Source organism: Salvelinus namaycush, chromosome 12 (assembly GCF_016432855.1).
Source record: "Salvelinus namaycush isolate Seneca chromosome 12, SaNama_1.0, whole genome shotgun sequence".
NCBI classification, from domain to species: Eukaryota; Metazoa; Chordata; class Actinopteri; order Salmoniformes; family Salmonidae; genus Salvelinus; species Salvelinus namaycush.
Window position 1 is genome coordinate 10,433,506 of NC_052318.1, and position 20,918 is coordinate 10,454,423.

At 42.7% G+C, this 20,918-nt stretch overlaps 1 long non-coding RNA gene across 1 annotated transcript; it reads left to right on the top strand.

The window, feature by feature from the left end:
- The first annotated feature begins 16,985 nt into the window (after positions 1-16,985).
- On the top strand, positions 16,986-17,483 carry LOC120056887. Its single transcript, XR_005477851.1, has 2 exons — positions 16,986-17,034; positions 17,149-17,483. It is a non-coding gene; the product is annotated as an uncharacterized LOC120056887 (long non-coding RNA).
- The last annotated feature ends 3,435 nt before the right edge of the window (positions 17,484-20,918 follow it).

The window sequence follows — 20,918 nt, forward strand, 5'->3', positions numbered from 1 at the left end:
TGTCTGCCGAGAACTTCAGAACAAAGTTGACTACAAATACAACGTTCCCAATGTCTTTGCAATTGATACAATCAATCAAATGTATTTATAAAGCCCTTTTTACATCAGCCGATGTTACAAAGTGCTGTACAGAAACCCAGCCTAAAACCCCAAACAGCAAGCGATGTAGAAGCATGGGGGCTAGGAAACACTCCCTAGAAAGGCCAGAACCTAGGAAGAAACCTAGAGGACCCAGGCTCTGAGGGGTGGCCAGTCCTCTTCTGGCTGTGCCGGGTGGAGATTATAACAGTACATGGCCAAGATGTTCAGATGTTCATAGATGACCAGCAGGGTCAAATAATAATAATAATAATAATAATAATCACAGTGGTTGTAGAGGGTGCAACAGGTCAGCACCTCAGGAGTAAATGTCAGTTGGCTTTTCATAGCCGATCATTCAGAGTTAGAGACAGCAGGTGCGGTAGAGGGAGAGTCGGAAACAGCAGGTCGGGACAAGGTAGCATGTCCGGTGAACAGGACAGGGTTTCATAGCTGCAGGCAGAACAGTGGAAACTGGAGCAGAAGCATGACCAGGTGGACTGAGGACAGCAAGGAGTCATCAGGCCAGGTAGTCCTGATGCATAGTCCTAGGGATCAGTTCCTGAGAGAGAGAGAATTAGAGGGAGCATACGGACACCGGTTAAGACAGGAGAAATACTCCAGATATAACAGACTGACCCTAGCCTGACACAAACTATTGCAGCATAAATACTGGTGGCTGAGACAGAAGGGGTCGGGAGACACTGTGGCTCTATCCGACGATACCCAAGGACAGGGCCAACCAGGCAGGATATAACCCCACCCACTTTGCCAAGGGACAGCCCCCACTCCGATATCTTCAATCACCAACCTATTACCCTGAGACAAGGCTGAGTATAGCCCACGAAGACCTCCCCCACGGCACGAACCCAAGGGGGGTGCCAAACCGGACAGGAAGATCATGTCAGTGACTCAACCCACTCAAGTGATGCACCCCTCCTAGGTACAGAATGGAAGAGCACCAGTAAGCCAGTGACTCAGCTCCCGTAATAGGGTTAGAGGCAGAGAATCCCAGTGGAGAGAGGGGAACCGGCCAGGCAGAGACACCAAGGGCGGTTCGTTGCTCCAGTTCCTTTCCGTTCACCTTCACACCGCTGGACCAGACTACACTCACTCATATGACCTACTGAAGAGATGAGTCTTCAGTAAAGACTTAAAGGTTGCGACCGAGTCTGCGTATCTCACATCGATAGGCAAACCATTCCATAAAAATGGAGCTCTATAGGAGAAAGCCCTGCCTCCAGCTGTTTGCTTAGAAATTCTAGGGACAGTAAGGGGGCCTGCGTCTTGTGACCGTAGCGTACGAGTAGGTATGTACGACAGGACCAAATTGGAAAGATAGGTAGGAGCAAGCCCATGTAATGTTTTATAGGTTAGCAGTAAAACCTTGAAATCAGCTCTAGCCTTAACATGAAGCCAGTGGAGAGGCTATCATTGGAGTATTATGATCAAATTTTGGGGTTCTAGTCATGATTCTAGCAGTCGTGTTTAGCACTAACTGAAGTTTATTTAGTGCTTTATCCGGGTAGCTGGAAAGTAGAGTATTGCAGTAGTCTAATCGAGAAGTGACAAAGGCATGTATACATTTTTCTGCATCATTTTTGGACGGAAAGTTTCTGATTTTTAAAATGTTACGAAGATGGAAAAAATCTGTCCTTGAAATATTCTTGATATGTTCGTCAAAAGAGAGATCAGGGTCCAGAGTAATGCCGAGGTCCATCAGTTTTATTTGAGATGACTGTACAACCATCAAGATTAATTGTCAGATCCCACAGATGATCTCTTTGTTTCTTGGGACCTAGAACTAGCGTCTCAGTTTTGTCCGAGTTTAAAAGTAGAACATTTGCCGCCATCCACTTCCTTATGTCTGAAATACAGTCTTCCAGGGAGGTCAATTTTGGAGCTTCACTATGTTTCATTGAAATGTACAGCTGTGTATTGTCCGCATAGCAGTGAAAGTTAACATGTTTCCGAATGACATCACCAAGAGGTAAAATATATGGTGAAAACAATAGTGGTCCTAAAATGGAACCTTGAGGAACACTGAAATGTACAGTTGATTTGTCAGAAGACAAATCATCCACAAACTGATACCTTTCCGACAGATAAGATCTAAACCAGGCCAGAACTTGTCCGTGTAGAACAATTTGGGTTTCCAATCTCTCGAAAAGAATGGTAATCGATGGTATCAAAAGCAGCACTAAGGTCTAGGAGCACGAGGACAAATGCAGAGCCTTGGTCTGACACCATTAAAAGGTAATTTACCACCTTCACGAGTGCAGTCTCAGTGCTATGATGGGGTCTAAAACCAGACTGAACTGTTTTGTATACATTGTTTTTCTTCAGCAAGGCAGTGAGTTGCTGCGCAACAGCTTTTTCCAAAAATGTTGAGAGGAAGGGGAGATTCGATATAGAACGATTTTAGTTTTTTAAATATTTTCTGGGTCAAGGTTTGGCTATTTCAAGAGAGGCTTTATTACTGCCACTTTTAGTGAGTTTGGTACACATCCGGTGGATGGGGAGCCATTTATTATATTCAACATAGGAGGGCCAAGCACAGGAAGCAGCTCTTTCAGTAGTTTAGTTTGAATAGGGTCCAGTATGCAGCTTGAAGGTTTAGAGGCCAAGACTATTTTCATCAATGTGTCAGATATTGTATTAAAATACTTGTGTCTCCCTTGATCCTAGGTCCTGGCAGTGTTGTGTAGATTTAAAGAGGAGTTCGTAATTTGCTTTCTAATGATCATGATCTTTTCGTCAAAGAAGTTAATTAATTTATCACTGCTGAAGTGAAAGCCATCTATCTTGGGAATGCTACTTTTTAGTTAGCTTTGCGACAGTATAAAAAATACATTTAGGATTTTTCTTATTCTCCTCAATTGGAAAAATAGGATGATCGAGCAGCAGTGAGGGCTCTTCAATACTGCACGGTACTGTCTTTCCAAGCTAGTCGGAAGACTTCCAGTTTGGTGTAGCGCCATTTCTGATACAATTTTCTAGAAGCTTGCTTCAGAGCTCGGGTATTTTCTGTATACCAGGGAGCTAGTTTTTTGGACAAATGTTTTTTGCTTTTAGGGGTGTGACTGCATCTAGGGTATTACGCAAGGTTAAATTTAGTTCCTCAGTTAGGTGATTAACTGATTTTTGTACTCTGACGTCCTTGGGTAGGTGGAGGGAGTCTGGAAGGGCATCTAGGAATCTTTGGGTTGTCCGAGAATTTATAGCACAGCTTTTGATGATCCTTGGTTGGGGTCTGAGCAGATTATTTGTTGCGATAGCAAACGTAATAAAATGGTGGTCCGATAGTCCAGGATTATGAGGACAAACATTAAGATTCACAATATTTATTCCACTGGACAAAACTAGGTCCAGAGTATGACTGTGGACAAAACCTACTGAGTCAATGATGGCTCCAAAAGCCTTTTGGAGTGGTTCTGTGGACTTTTCCATATGAATATTAAAGTCACCAAAAATGTGAATATTATCTGCCATGATTACAAGGTCCAATAGGAATTCAGGGAACTCAGTGAGGACCGCTGTATATGGCCCAGGAGGCCTATAAACCAAACAAGTGAAGTATAAAATAATGCTTCAAATGAAAACCGAGATGACTGCATTAAATATAAATAGCCTACAGTAGGCTATAGGCCTATTTCATTCATATTGAAATACCTTTCATGTTCAATACACTGACTTCTATTTTGCTACTTTTAGGCTACTGTCTGAAATGTCTCAATATATTTTATGACGTGTATCCTAACATTGGTGATTTAATGTGCATTTTTTTATGAGTATGCATTAGAATAAACCGCGTCAATATTTGCAGCCGTAAATGTTCATCTCTATAGGAGCTGATCTGTCATGTGAAATAGTTATAATGTTAAGGTAATATTTGATTTGAGATCTGATCAGCAACACTGTCTTTCGAACCTATCTGTATCGATGCTCCGACTCACTAGCAACTGTTCTCTACGTGCTGTTTTGGAAAATGCATGTTACATCTTCGGCTGTTGTAAGAAAGATGCATCGTTAAAACACTCGTGGGCCTAAATTCCATCGTTATCGGGAAACTGAGCCAGGTCTATTCCTATGCTTGTAAAGGTGCTTTTGGACCATGATACAGTTGCATGCAGCTACAGTCTTCCATATCTTGTCCCATAGTCGCACTCATCTGCTGGTCGAAATTCTCCTTTGTTTTTGGCATTGTTTTTAAAAAAGGTACTTACTCTTTAGTTTCATTGCCGCTAGTAAATTAATTGTTGGATTTGCTGAAAAACTGACATTGATGAACTAGTGATGAGATGAGACTCCAACGCATTCAACGTTTCTCACAAGAACATACAATGCCTTTTCCTTCCACAGGAGTGTGCAAGAACATACAATGCCTTTTCCTTCCACAGGAGTGTGCAAGGGCTGCGCTGTCATTGTCTTTAACACAGAAGGCAGTGCTGAGTCATACAGGAATCCAAAAAGAATTAAAAACACAAATCATTGTTGGACCAAAAGTACTGAACTAACATGATATGTTTTTAGACATTTTGCTGATTATGTTTACATTCTTACATGGAAGGTTCTGACTTCAATTAAATCCTGAGTGGTATACTAGCCTTCAAAGCAGGACCAATGAATTAGCTGGCTATCTTTGATAAACAAACATAAATAGCTACAGATTTTCTGGTTCATTAGGAAAGCTAAAATAAAATGTGTTTTCGATTGTTAGGTCAATCAAACCATGCTTATTTCAAGCTTATCATAAACTATATATATATATATATATATAAGTCGGAAGTTTACATACACTTAGGTTGGAGTCATTATAACTAGTTTTTTAACCACTCCACAAATTTCTTGTCAACAAACTATAGTTTTGGCAAGTCTGCTAGGACATCTACTTTGTGCATGACACAAGTAATTTTTCCAACAATTGTTTACAGACAGATTATTTCACTCATAATTCACTGTATCACAATTCCAGTGGGTCAGAAGTTTACATACACTAAGATGACTGTGCCTTTAAACAGCTTGGAAAATTCCAGAAAATGATGTCATGGCTTTAGAAGCTTCTGATTGACTCAAATGATGTCAATTCGCCTATTGGAGGTGTACCTGTGGATGTATTTCAAGGCCTACCTTCAAACTCAGTGCATCTTTGCTTGACATCATGGGATAACCAAAGAAATCAGCTAAGACCTCAGAAAAAAAATTGGAGACCTCCACAAGTCTGGTTCATCCTTGGGAGCAATTTTCAAATGCCTGAAGGTACCATGTTCATCTGTACAAACAATCGTACGCAAGTATAAACACCATGGGACCACGCAGCCATCATACTGCTCAGGAAGGAGAAGCATTCTGTCTCCTAGAGATGAACGTACTTTGGTGCGAAAAGTGCTCATCAATCCCAGAACAACAGCAAAGGACCTTGTGAAGATGCTGGAGGAAACGTGTACAAATGTATCTATATCCAAAGTAAAACGAGTCCTATATCGACATAACCTGAAAGGCCGCTCAGCAAGGAAGATGCCACTGCTCCAAAACCGCCATAAAAAAGCCAGACTACGGTTTGCAACTGCACATGGGGACAAAGATTGTATTTTTTGGAGAAATGTCCTCTGGTCTGATGAAACAAAAATAGAACTGTTTGGCCATAATGACCATCTTTATGTTTGGAGGAAAAAGGTGGAGGCTTGCAAGCCGAAGAACACCATCCCAACCGTGAAGCACGGGGGTGGCAGCATCATGTTGTGGGGGTGCTTTGCTGCAGGAGGGACTGGTGCACTTCACAAAATAGATGGCATCATGAGGGAGGAAAATTGTGTGGATATATTGAAGCAACATCTCAAGACATCAGTCAGGAAGTTAAAGCTTGGTCACAAATGGGTCTTCCAAATGGACAATGACCCCAAGCATACTTCCAAAGTTGTGGCAAAATGGCTTTAGGACAACAAAGTCAAGGTATTGGAGTGGCCATCACAAAGCCCTGACCTCAATCCTATAGAAAATTTGAGGGCAGAACTGAAAAAGCGTGTGCGAGCAAGGAGGCCTACACACCTGACTCACTTACACCAGCTCTGTCAGGAGGAATGGGCCAAAATTCACCCAACTTATTGTGGGAAGCTTGTAAAACTATTTAAAGGCAATGCTACCAAATACTAATTGAGTGTATGTAAACTTTTGACCCACTGGGAATGTGATGAAATAAATAAAAGCTGAAATAAATCATTCTCTCTACTATTATTCTGACATTTCACATTCTTAAATAAAGTGGTGATCTTAACTGACCTAAGACATTGAATTTTTACTAGGATTAAATGTCAGGAATTGTGAAAAACGGGAGTTTAAATGTATTTGGCTAAGGTATATGTAAACTTCCGACTTAAACTGTGTATGTAATATATATATATATATTTATAGTACCAGTCAAAAGTTTGGACACATCTCTCTAAGACATTTTAAAAACACTGATTTTCAAACACTGACATTCTCGGTTACCTGGGGAGTAAGAAAATACACTCCCTCTGGCTAGAAACTTGTTGCAGGTTTTTAAAATCAGTTTTTCTTACTTTGAATCATATCCTGTGATGTCACAGAGAAGCATTTTTTTTATTACCTTTTTTCTTATCTTTCTAACCACAGATCATAGAAACACTGTTTTCACATACGCTACATGGCCAAAAGTATTGGACACCCCTTTCAAATGAGGGGATTTGGCTATTTCAGCCACACCCCTTACTGACAGGTGTATACAATCGAGCACACGACCATGCAATCTCCATAGACAAACATTAGCAGTGGAATGGCCCGTACTGAAAAGCTCATTGACTTTCAAAATGTCACCATCATAGGATGCCACCTTTCCAACAAGTCAGTTCTTCAAATTTCTGCCCTGCTAGAGCTGCCCCTGTTAATGGTGAGTGCTGTTATTGTGAAGTGGAAACCTCTAGAACAGGGGTGTCAAACTCATTCCATGGAGGGCCTAGTGTCTGCAGGTTTTTGGTTTTTCCTTTCAATAAAGCCCTAGACAACCAGGTGTGGGGAGTTCCTAACTAATTAGTGATGTTAATTCATCAATCAAGTACAAGGGAGGAGCGAAAACCCGCAGACACTCGGCCCCCCGTGGAATGAGTTTGACACCTGTGCTCTAGAAGCAACAACAGCTCATCTGCGAAGTGGTAGGCCACACAGGCTCACAGAATGGGACCGCTGAAGGCGCAGCACGCAAAAATTGCCTGTCCTCAGTTGCAACTACAGAGTTCCAAACTGCCTTTGGAGGCAAAGTCAGCCAGCACAATAACTGTTTGTCGGGAGCTTCAGGAAATGGATTTCCATGGCCGAGCAGCCGCACACAAGTCTAAGATCACCATGCGCAATGCAAAGCGTCGGCTGGAGTGGTGTAAACGTGTTCCTGGAATGATGAATCACGCTTCACCATCTGGCAGTGTGACGGAAGAATCTGGGTTTGGCGGATGCCAGGAGAACGCTACCTGCCCCAATGCATAGTGCCAACTGTAAAGTTTGGTTGAGGAGGAATAACGGTCTGGGGCTGTTTTTCATGGTTCGGGCTAGGCCCCTTAGTTTCAGTGAAGGGAAATCTTAATGCTACAGCATACAATGACATTCTAGACAATTCTGTGCTTCCAACTTTGTGGCAACAGTTTGGGGAAGGCCCATTCCTGTTTCAGCATGACAATGCCCCTGTGCACAAAATGGTTTGTCGTGATCAGTGTGGAAGGACTTGACTGGCCTGCACAGAGCACTGACCTCAACCCCATCGAACACCTTTGTGATGAATTGGAACGCAGACTGCGAGCCAGGCCTAATCACCCAACACCAGTGCCCAACCTCACTAATGCTCTTGTGGCTGAATGGAAGCAAGTCCCCGCAGCAATGTTCCAACATCTAGTGGAAAGCCTTCCCAGAAGAGTGGAGGCTGTTATAGCAGCAAAGGGGGGGACCAACTCCATATTAATGTCCATGAATTTGGAATGAGGTGTTTGACGAGCAGGTGTCCACATACTTTTGTAGACACTGGTATGGCGCTGGAGATAATGAATGTTGAAATGTGGCGGAATTGGCCTTTAAGATCAGGCTTTTATTGGGAATTAAGTGAAAGGGGGATACCTAGTCAGTTGCACAACTGAAGTGCATTCACCCGAAATGTGTCTTCTGCATTTAACCCGCCAACCCCTCTGAATCAGAGAGGTGCAGGAGTAATTTAACCCAACCCCTCTGAATCAGAGAGGTGCAGGAGTCATTTAAACCAACCCCTCTGAATCAGAGAGGTGCAGGGGTCATTTAACCCAACCCCTCTGAATCAGAGAGGTGCAGGAGTAATTTAACCCAACCCCTCTGAATCAGAGAGGTGCAGGAGTCATTTAACCCAACCCCTCTGAATCAGAGAGGTGCAGGGGTCATTTAACCCAACCCCTCTGAATCAGAGAGGTGCAGGGGTCATTTAACCCAACCCCTCTGAATCAGAGAGGTGCAGGGGTCTGCCTTAATCGATGTTCAGGTCTGAACCTTCCATTTTAGAATGTAAATATTTATTTTGTTTCCTGTCATGAATGATACATGTTATGTACAACAATTTAGTAGATCAGGATTTGTCACTCATCTACAAAATGTTAGAGAATTGAGAACATTGTTTTTACTGTGTCACGATGTCATGATGCAACAGACAGTACAATGTAACTGTTGTCTTTGATTTAACCGGCCCCTATAATCTGTGCTTCATCATAAACACCTCTGGACTGGTCTCACTGCCTTTCATATGGCCCTATTTATTATACACAATAACCTTATTTCTACACACACTTGTGGTGTATTTCCACTTGGGAAGAGGACACGGTGGTGGAGAGACAAGACAGAGACGGGAGAAAAACAATGCAGTACTAAAGAAACGAAGGGAACCGACATTGTAGAAAGTTATTCAAAAACAGTCAGTACAACAGTTTAATCCCTTCGGCTAGAGTTGTTGACAGTGGCTAAACCTTTAAAATGGCCCCTGTCCTGCCTCATGATGTTGGAGCGCCCCCTGTCTTTATACATAAAGATACCTCCTTTCAACAGGCCAGTTTCACCCGCACAAATCCTCCCACAGGACTGAATCCCCTTGGCTTCCCCAAACACACTTGACCACTTTTCTTCATACGCCAGTGAGCAGGCCAAAGCCGAACAAGGTCAGTGAAATTTGAGACGGATTGATAAGTAGCTTGCATTGATGGCAAGATACTGGATGGATGGTAGTATCAATCAAAACCTGAATGTTAATGAACTCAAACTGTTAAACGTAATGATTTTATCTAGAAATGTGATTTTGTTTTAATGTTGTTAGAGGTGGTGATGATCAGTTCACTGAATGATTCAGTGATATCATGTCTGTTAATTGTTGTACACAAACTATGTGTTTACCTTGATGAACACAGAAGAATGTTTATCTGTGATAACTTGAGTGACCAATGAATATGTGTATTTTATGGAGGGTATTACATTTTTTAAATATGTGCAAATAAGACATTGAGAAGATGAATAATTTACAGTTGTTGGAATACAGGAATGACAAGACAATTTAGAGTTGATGTATCGCAATTAAGCATAGGATCCACTGTACATCACATCTTCACACCAGAGGAACCTGACCCAGCCAACAAGCCTGCAGAGTACAGAGGGACCAACCAGTCATGTCATGATTGAAGCTGACCGAGAGCTATCAGTCATGCTGCAGGAAATATGGGATAAAGACGTCAACAGACTGAAACCAGGGACAGACTACCGGATCTCTCTGCAGGTAGAAAAACTACCCAAAAGGGACTACTGTATGTGGATAAAAAACGGCATTCCGTGACAGATTGTGCAAACATATTTTACTCAAAAATAACTTATGTATGTTTTTGCTAATAGTAAGGCCACAGGCATTGTTGTTGTAAGGTCACAGCACATTGAACAAATCCAGACCCCTAAAATGCTCTATATTGTTGCTGTTGTGGTCTTTCTAAAGCAGGGTTCCCCAACTGGCGGCCCATAGGCCGGAATTTAGCCCGCTTTTGATTTGGGCCCCCAAGTTTTCTGAGCAAGACATTTTTTGTTGTTGAGAAATCACTTTTTATTTATTTTATTTTATTTTTATTCCCATTGTTGGACATAAGACTGTAAAAACATCAGCAAATCAGCTCCAAGTGATTTCAATTTTGGAAATCTGTTTCAAATTATTTCCATGCATAATAGCGAGATATACTCTATGTGATCGTACACAAATTTAAGCAAGGTTTCAAATTATTATGTTTTAGTCAAATATATCTGTTTGGGCTTCTTGCGTTACATTTTTTGGTCTACAAATTATTTTGTAATTATGTTCCGGCCCCCTGACCATCCGCTCAAGAAAGAAAATGGCCCCCGACTGAATCTAGTTTATGATCCCTGTTCTAAAGGACACAATAGCATGTTAGACACTGTGCCACAGATAGATAAAGAGTGCAAGTCCAGTGAAAACATGCTGCTGTTGGAATCTCCTGACTCATAGGCAAATGTGGAGTTGCAGCTTCAAAGAGCACTGGGTCATGCTTCATTTATTTCAAGAGGATACAATGTTTCTAAACAAAAGTGGACAGCTTCATCCCTAGGTCATTGGTGGGAATGCTTACATATTTGTAATGTGTAACTGATTTCCTCTTCCTCTGCCGTGCTTTGTGCAGGGGAAAGCCGGGACTGAATGCTGACATGAATGATGACAGTGATGGAGCTGGATATCCTCTATTCTCGTTTGTCGATGAAAGCATTTTCAGAAAGGAGTCTTTCTTAGGGTAAACGCTTGAGGTGTGAGCATTAGCGCTTCCATTTTTATGAACTTTTGATTTCAACCGTTTCCTGTGTGTTACCATTATTTTCCTTTGGAAATCCTATCATATCTGCAATGTATTACGTACGTAGAGAGTAGCAGGAGTTCAAGTATAATTGAACATGATACAAACAGGATGTGTACTGACATCCAGGAGGAGTGGATAGACAAAACAAAATATTCCTTTTGTAAGATCAGAACACATACTACCCTCGAAACCGATCTGCATGTCCTCTTCCAGCCTTTATCTCTCTACTGGATAACTGTAACCCCAGATGAGGAAGCAGAAAACCACAAGTTTCTGGACTGCATGCTTCGAATGCCCACCATGAAGGTATCAGTTAAAACATATGGTGGATAGGTCGGTAACAAGAATACTGTATCTTTATTTAGTCTGGTGAGTAGGAACATAAGTCAAATCACAGATGCATGCAGAAAAAGTTAAAACCATTTTAATGTCACATCAATTCACAGGGAGAACCATGGCCAAGTTGGAACCTTTACAAGCTAAAGTGAGTCAATCAACACCCCATGATTGAAATTGTCTCCATATGTTTCTCTCATTTGTAGATCGCACATAAGTACCTAGTAGAGAAATCGCTCTCCCCAGAGGGATTACCGGAATTCAAGGAGCAACTCTACCATATCTGGTTTGAGCTGTACGCCAGACGAGGAACTAGCAAGTGGGTAAATCTCTCCTCTTATGTAACTGTTACTTTTCAGATGTCAAAATAGTTCTTCATTAGGCTGCTAAATGTTTTCTCTTCACTGGTTAGGGTTATGTTTGTTCAATGTGAAATCCATTCACAATTAAAGAAGGCTGTATTGTCACCTCAGTCTCTCATTTATTTAGTCTTTATGCCTGTCTTTTCAAATGGCATACAGTGTGGACTTACGACTCGAGACTTGGACTGACTCAAGGCACACATTTGATGAATTGAGACTTGACTTGGCAGGAAAGAAAATAACTTGAGACTTGACTTGGAGCCTTAGCTTTTGTGTATTCCTAGGAGTAGAGTAGTCTATTTTCACTTATGCTGTACAGTATGTGAAGCCGCAGATTGTGCTATCATCGTGTGCATCACCAAGCTAATCTAAGTGGTGGATGACCTCCCATTACTCTTCAATATCATCCCTTCAGGAAGAGGGTGGAAAAGCAGTGGTGTTCTATGTTCCAGCCTCATAATGTTCTCCCATGTTCCTCCAGGGTTCCTCAGGGTTTGAGCATGTCTTTGTCGGAGAGAGACCAGAAGGGGCCGCACAGTCATCGGCTTTCATAACTGGATCCAGTTGTATTTGCAAGTGAAGCTGGGAAACATTGATTAAAGGCTACACTATAGTGTGAATGCAAATTCTCCCCAGGTTTGATTTTTTTTTAAATACTGACATGATGAATGTATGTTTTGATTATCATGTTGAATCAGATGTGCGACTTTGATGAGTTGACAATTTCAGAGTATTCTTTAGAAATGACGTGAGATATAGAGATATATATATATATATATCTACTGAGTATACCAAACATTAGGAACACCTTCCTAATATTGAGTTGTACCTCCCCCCATCCCCGTTTGCATCAATTTGTTGGGGCATGGACTCTACAAGGTGTCAAGCGTTCCACAGGGATACTGGCTCATGTTGACTACAATGCTTCCCACAGTTGTTAGGTTGGCTGGATGCCCTTTTGGTGGGTGGACCATTGATACACACAGGAAACTGTTGAGTGTGAAAAACCCAGCAGTGTTGCTGTTCTTGACACAAACCGGTGCACCTGGCACCTACGTGTCCCCAGTCAGCCCAACCACTCACTGGACCCATATGTTCACTTGGCTACGCATGCCTCTCTCTAATATCAATATGCCTCGTCCATTACTGTCCTGGTTAGTGATTACTGTCTTATTTCACTGTAGAGCCTCTAGCCCTGCTCAATATGCCTTAACCAACCATGTTGTTCCACCTCCTACATATGCGATGACATCACCTGGTTTAAACGTCTGTAGAGACTATATCTCTCTCATCATTACTTTACTCAATGCCTAGGTTTACCTCCAATGTACTCACATCCTACCTTACCCTTGTCTGTACACTATGCCTTGAATCTATGCTATCGAGCCCAGAAACCTGCTCCTTTTACTCTTTGTTCCGAACGTGCTTGACGGCCAGTTCTTATAGCCATTAGCTGTACCCTTATCCTACTTCTCCTCTGTTCCTCTGGTGATGTAAAGGTTAATCCAGGTCCTGCAGTGCCTAGCCCCACTCCCACTCCCCAGGTGCTCTCATTTGTTGACTTCTGTAACCGTAAAAGCCTTGGTTTCATGCATGTTAACATTAGAAGCCTACTCCCTAAGTTTGTTTTACTCACTGCTTTAGCACACTCTGCCAACTCAGATGTCTTAGCCGTGTCTGAATCCTGGCTTAGGAAAACCACCAAAAACCCTGAGATCTCCATCGCTAACTATAACATTTTCCGCCAAGATAGAACTGCCAAAGGGGGCGGTGTTGCAATCTACTGCAAAGATAGCCTGCAGAGTTCTGTATTACTATCCAAGTCTGTACCCAAACAATTCGAGCTTCTACCTCTAAAAATGCACCTTTCCAGAAACAAGTCTCTCACTGTTGCCGCGTGCTATAGACCTCCCTCTGCCCCCAGCTGTGCCCTCGATACCATATGTGAATTGATTGCCCCCATCTATCTTCTGAGCTCGTGCTACTAGGTGACCTAAACTGGGACATGCTTAACACCCCGGCCATCCTACAATCTAAGCTTGATGCCCTCAATCTCAAACAAATTATCAATGAACCTACCAGGTACAACTCCAAATCCATAAACACGGGCACCCTCATAGATGTCATCCTAACTAACTCGCCCTCCAAATACACCTCTGCTGTTTTCAATCAAGATCTCAGCGATCACTGCCTCATTGCCTGAATCCGTAATGGGTCTGCGACCAAATGACCACCCCTCATCACTGTCAAACGCTCCCTAAAATACTTCTGCGAGCAGGCCTTTCTAATCGACCAGGCCGGGGTATCCTGGAATGACATTGACCTCATCCCGTCAGTAGATGATGCCTGGCTTTTCTTTAAAAGTGCCTTCCTCACCATCTTAAATAAGCATGCCCCATTCAAAAAATGTAGAACTAGGAATAGATATAGTCCTTGGTTCACTCCAGACCTGTCTGCCCTTGACCAGCACAAAAACATCCTGTGGCGTTCTGCATTAGCATCGAATAGCCCCCGTGATATGCAACTTTTCAGGGAAGTTAGGAACAAATATACACAGGCAGTTAGGAAAGCTAAGGCTAGCTTTTTCAAACAGAAATTTGCATCCTGTTGTACTAACTCAAAAAAGTTTTGGGACACTGTAAAGTCCATGGAGAATAAGAGCACCTCCTCCCAGCTGCCCACTGCTCTGAGGCTAGGAAACACTGTTACCACCGATAAATCCACTATAATTGAGAATTTCAATAAGCATTTCTCTACGGCTGGCCATGCTTTCCACCTGGCTACCCCTACCCCGGTCAACTGCCCGGCACACTCCACAGCAACCCGCCAAAGCCCCCACCATTTCTCCTTCACCCAAATCCAGATAGCTGATGTTCTGAAAGAGCTGCAAAATCTGGACCCCTACAAATCAGCCGGGCTAGACAATCTGGACCCTCTCTTTCTAAAATTATCTGCCGAATTTGTTGCATCCCCTATTACTAGCCTGTTCAACCTCTCTTTCGTATCGTCTGAGATTCCCAAAGATTGGAAAGCTGCCGCGGTCATCCTCCTTTTCAAAGGGGGAGACACACTCTAGACCCAAACTGTTATAGACCTATATCTATCCTGCCTTGCCTTTCTAAGGTCTTTGAAAGCCAAGTTAACAAACAGATTACCGACAATTTCGAATCCCACCGTACCTTCTCCGCTATGCAATCTGGTTTCAGAGCTGGTCATGGGTGCACCTCAGCCACGCTCAAGGTCCTAAATGACATCATAACCGCCATCGATAAGAGACATTACTGCGCAGCCGTATTCATCGACCTGGCCAAGGCTTTCGACTCTGTCAATCACCACATTCCTATTGGCAGACTCGACAGCCTTGGTTTCTCAAATCATTGCCTCACCTGGTTTACCAACTACTTCACTGATAGAGTTCAATGTGTCAAATCGGAGGGCCTGTTGTCCGGACCTCTGGCAGTCTCTATGGGGGTGCCACAGGGTTCAATCCTCGGGCCGACTCTCTTCTCTGTATACATCAATGATGTTGCTCTTGCTGCTGGTGATTCTCTGGTCCACCTCTACACAGACGACACCATTCTGTATACTTCTGGCCCCTCTTTGGACACTGTGTTAACTAACCTCCAGACAAGCTTCAATGCCATACAAATCTCCTTCCGTGGCCTCCAACTGCTCTTAAACGCAAGTAAAACTAAATGCATGCTATTCAATCGATCACTGCCCGCACCTGCTCGCCCGTCCAGCATCACTACTCTGGACGGCTCTGACTTAGAATACGTGGACAACTACAAATACCTAGGTGTCTGGTTAGACTGTAAACTCTCCTTCCAGACTCACATTAAGCATCTCCAATCCAAAATTAAATCTAGAATCGGCTTCCTATATCGCAACAAAGCATCCTTCACTCATGCTGTCAAACATACCCTCGTAAAACTGACCATCCTACCGATCCTCAACTTCGGTGATGTCATCTATAAAATAACCTCCAACACTCTACTCAACAAACTGGATGCAGTCTATCACAGTGCCATCCGTTTTGTCACCAAAGCCCCATACACTACCCACCATTGCGACCTGTACGCTCTCGTTGGTTGGCCCTCGCTTCATACTCGTCGCCAAACCCACTGGCTATAGGTTATCTACAAGTCTCTGCTAGGTAAAGCCCTGCCTTATCTCAGCTCACTGGTCACCATAGCAGCACCCACTCGTAGCACGCGCTCCAGCAGGTATATTTCACTGGTCACCCCCAAAGCCAATTCCTCCTTTGGTCGTCTTTCCTTCCAGTTCTCTGCTGCCAATGACTGGAATGAACTGCAAAAATCTCTGAAGCTGGAAACACTTATCTCCCTCACTAGCTTTAAGCACCAGCTGTCAGAGCAGCTCACAGATTACTGCACCTGTACATAGCCCAAACAACTACCTCTTCCCCTACTGTATTTATTTATTTAGCTCCTTTGCACCCCATTATTTCTATTTCTACTTTGCACATTCTTCCACTGCAAATCTACCATTCCAGTGTTTTACTGGCTATATTGTATTTACCTCGCCACCATGGCCTTTTTTTGCCTTTACCTCCCTTATCTCACCTCATTTGCTCACATTGTATATAGACTTATTTTTTCTACTGTATTATTGACTGTATGTTTTGTTTATTCCATGTGTAACTCTGTGTCGTTGTATGTGTCAAATTGCTATGCTTTGTCTTGGCCAGGTCGCAGTTGCAAATGAGAACTTGTTCTCAACTAGCCTACCTGGTTAAATAAAGGTGAAATAAAATAAAAACTAACATACCCTATTCAAAGGCACTTAAATAGTTTGTCTTGCCCATTCACCCTCTGAATGGCACACATACACAATCCATGTCTCAATTGTCTCAAGGCTTAAAAATACTTCTTTAACCTGTCTCCTCTTCTTCATCTACACTGATTGAAGGAGATTTAACAAGTGACATCATGTCACGTTCCTGACCTGTTTTCCTTTTTCTTGTATTTATTTAGTTGGTCAGGGCGTGAGTTGGGTGGGTTTGTCTATGTTTGATTTTCTATGTTGGGATGTTTGTGTTCGGCTGGGTATGATTCTCAATCAGAGACAGCTGTCAATCGTTGTCCCTGATTGAGAATCATACTTAGGCAGCCTGGGTTTCACGTGTGTTTTGTGGGTGTTTGTCTTCCGTGTAGTCGTTGTGCCACACGGGACTGTTTGTCGGTTTGATTTTCATTTTGTTATCTTGCTTCATATAGTGTTCAGTTCAATGCTAATAAATTATGGACACTAACCACTCCGCGTATTGGTCCGATCCTTCTCGCCTCTCCTCGTCCGAGGAGGAGGAATATGAAAGCCGTGACACATCAATAAGGAATCATAGCTCTCACCTGGATTCACGTGGTCAGTCTGTCATGGTAAGAGCAGATGCCCTTAATGTTTTGCATACTCTGTGTATATGTCAAGCATAACGAATGACTCTTTCTCGTGGATGTATGTCTTCATTCTCTTCTCTCTTATGTCAAAACCAGCCTGACAAGAACAAGCACATCCTGGCGCTACAGTTCAGTTGGAAGAATGGAATGAAACCCAAAGGCAGCACCTTCGTTGGCGTCAGTCCTGAATTTGAGTTTGCTCTTTATACCCTGTGTTTCCTGGTCTCACCCAATGAGCGTGTCAGTGTTCTTCGGTATCTATGAGGTGGAAGTCGTCTGTCACCACTATAACAAGAAGCATATCGGCACAACCTACCCTGTTCTTGTGAAGTACCAAAACGAAGAAAAAACACTAATCAAATACACTCTCATCCAAGTGTCACGAGTATTGTTTTTATATTTTTCATTTAAATAAAGATGCAATAAATCTGTAAAAGTGTGCTGTTGCTTTATTCATTATTGCTGCACTATCACAAAAGCTGAATATTGAATGTGAAAGACACTATCAAGAAGAACTGTCAGCACAGGATGCAATCTTCAGAGGTAACCTCTGTATCATTTCACTATTCAAGTTCCTGAATAGTGAAATACACTCAATTCTAAGCCAAAATGTACAATAACTGGAATATGGATGGCTATTATTTAACTGTCAGTGGTAGATGCCAGTGTCACAGACAGAAGTGTTAGTTACAAATACAGTGGCGGTCGGTGCCATTTACGATGAGGGAAGCCGATTATTGTTCTTATGAGCATGGCCTTATTTCTATTACAGCATGTTGGATGACTGTCATTCATATTCCATTCACCCAGTTCAATGTAACATCGATGATACTCACATTGTCCCAATACCCACCATTAGCTTGCTACAACCTAGCCTATGAATGAAAGTTTACAATGTAGGTGCACACAGGTCGAGAGAAAGATTTGAAGTGACAGACAGTGACACATTCAATACAACCTTGCACACTCTTGCCTGCATCTAGCTGATCTAGGGTGTAATCATTAGTCCAAAAGTTGCAAACAAGAGTTTCTATTGGGCAAATTCAGGTATGTTTATCCCCGTGTCGTTCCATTTGCTTCCGTTTAAGAAACACTTTTCAACAGTATCGGCGGAATGAATACACCCCTGATCACATGCAAACAGTTAACTTTCATAGCCACACAAACAGCTCATTATATTCCTTCTCACATCTACGTGCTCTCTTCCTCTCACCTGCATTGAAGTCCATGCACAACACATCAGCTGTCTGTGACCAGGTGAAAAACCCTTTCCAAGCCAAACCATACCATAACCGCTACACACGGTCTACATCATTGTCACCATTAGCTAAAGTAACGTCATAGTCAACATAGCTAATAGAATTAATGCGTTAGTAAACCAGCTACAATCATGCAGTACAGTGTACAGTCAGTAAGCAGTTACACTAATGAGCCCCGGTGGCAATACATTTGTAAAACCAAAAGCTTACCTTGACTTGGAAGAGTTCCAGTGTTGGATAATCATAGCCAGCTAGCTAACATAGCATCCCTCTGTTTGAGCCGGGTGTTTGAGTAGGCTAACTAGCTGGCTGCATTCGCTAGCTAAGTGGATTTTTTTTTCTTCTCTCTCTCTCTCTCTGCTCCTTAATTTTTTAAGAAATTGTCTGTTGTCTTTCTCTATCTTTGAGTCAACTACTCACCACATTTTATGCAGTGCTAGCTAGCTGTAACTTATGCTTTCAGTACTAGATTAATTCTCTGATCCTTTGACTGGGTGGACAACGTCAGTTCATGCTGCAAGAGCTCTGGTAGGTTGGAGGATGTCTTCCGGAAGTTGTCATAATTACTGTATAAGTCTATGGAAGGGGGTGAGAACCATGAGCCTCCTAGGTTTTGTTTTGAAGTCAATGTACCCAGAGGAGGATATAAGCTACACCATGGTGTTACCCTATAGAGTGCTGCTGAGGCTACTGTAGACCTTCATTGCCAAACAGTGTGTTTTAATAAATTATTTGGTGACGTGAATATATTTTGTATAGTTTTATCTAAAAAAGATAACTTTAAATGTTTCACTATTTTTATTTTTATGAAATTCCCTGAGGATGGTCCTTCCCTTCCTCCTCTGAGGAGCCTCCACTGTACAAATATATTTGCCAGTGTGTTGGGGCAGTAGAGTAAATAGCGAGACCAGGCTGCTGAAAGAACAAATGCTACCATGTTTTGGAGTCTTGACGTCACAAGCTCGCAAGAGAGGGACAGTGAGAGAGTGTGGCCTTGTATTTATTTTACTAGGCAAGTTAGTTAAGAACAAATTCTTATTTTCAATGATGGGGAAGATACAAGAAGCTGTGGGAGTTGTGTAAGATTGGTATCTAACATGGGGTTTAGGATGTCTGTGGCCAAGTCCTGCTTTATGGTGTATTCTAGGAGAAAAGTTAAATATGTTAGGCTGTAAATATACAGTCAGGATATAGGTAGGGGGTCTGAGTTTAAGTATTTAGGTATGTGGTTTGATGAAAGGCTTACGTGGAAGAGACATGTTGAGCATATTTAAATTAAGTGCATGAAGGTGCTGAACCTCATGAGGGCAGTGGCAGGATAGGGGGTCGTATAGACAAACATTGTTGTATATGTACCAGGCATTGATCAGGTCATCTTTGTGTGTTATGGGTGCTTTGTATATGGATCAGCAGCCAAAACGGTACTACAGTGCCTGGATAGGATACAGTCAAGTGCCCTGAGATTATGTGTGGGTGCCTTCAAAATGATACCTGTTGAGGCATTGCAGGTGGATAGTGGGTAACTGCCACTGAGGATAAGATGGGACAAACTTGGATTAGCGTACTGGGCGAGGTTGAAAGGGAGTTAAGGACATCATACAGTCACGGCAACTGGGGAATGCTGAGAGCGAGGAGTGGGTAAGCAGAAGGTGTACGGGTGGACAATCAGGCAGAAGGTGGTAGAATATGGACTGGGGGAGAGAGAGATAGGGCCGTAAATTGCATTGGGGAAGGTTCCTCTGTGGTTGTTTCCGAAACCAAGTGTAGATGTGGACATGATTGAAGGCAGGAGAGAATGGGGTGAGGACGTGAGACTGTGTGTGGAAAGATAATCGGCTTTATTTGTTTTTAAGGACATATACAGATGGTTCAAAGGCTACAGTCAGTGGTAGGCTTGGGTCAGGGGTGTATATCCCCGATTTCAATATTAGAGTATGTAAGCAGGTTAACTGATTATGTGTCAGTGTATTGATGTTGGTGGTGAAACCACTCAGAGTCTGTTAATGGGATTGGAGAGGATAGGAGTGGTGGTAAGTGTGTACTGGGTTCCTGTCCATGTGGGTGTGGAGGGTAATGAGAAGGCCGATTTGGTGACTAATGCTGCGTTTAGACGAGGGACGCTAAAAACGTCATACTTGTCAGCATAGTGGGATGAGAAATCAAGAAAGAGAGTGACAGCAAAAGAAAGCAATCGCGACGGTATGTGTTGCTATGGTGATTTCAGTAAACAATCCGTGCAAATCAACATCTGAAAGAAAACAACTCGACAGCAGACCAGACGGCAAAAGTTGAAATATTTGAACTTCGGCGGCAAGTCCTGTCTAGTGGCAGCTGACAGCATTCACCGCCAGCTTCAATGGCATTTACCGTTGTGCTCTCATTGAAAACAATGACACCCGGTTTGCTGCTTATCATCTACCTCGTACCATGTAAACGCAGCATAAGCACAGATAGAACAATGAGACAGATATTTCACCGGATGTATAAATGTGAGCATCCGGTTGGCGTTTCCACTCACTACCAAACACGTGGGCCGGCAGTGGGAGAAAATGGAACGAGGTGGATATTGGCTGAAATTCTGCTAATTCAAATAAAATTTGCGTTGTT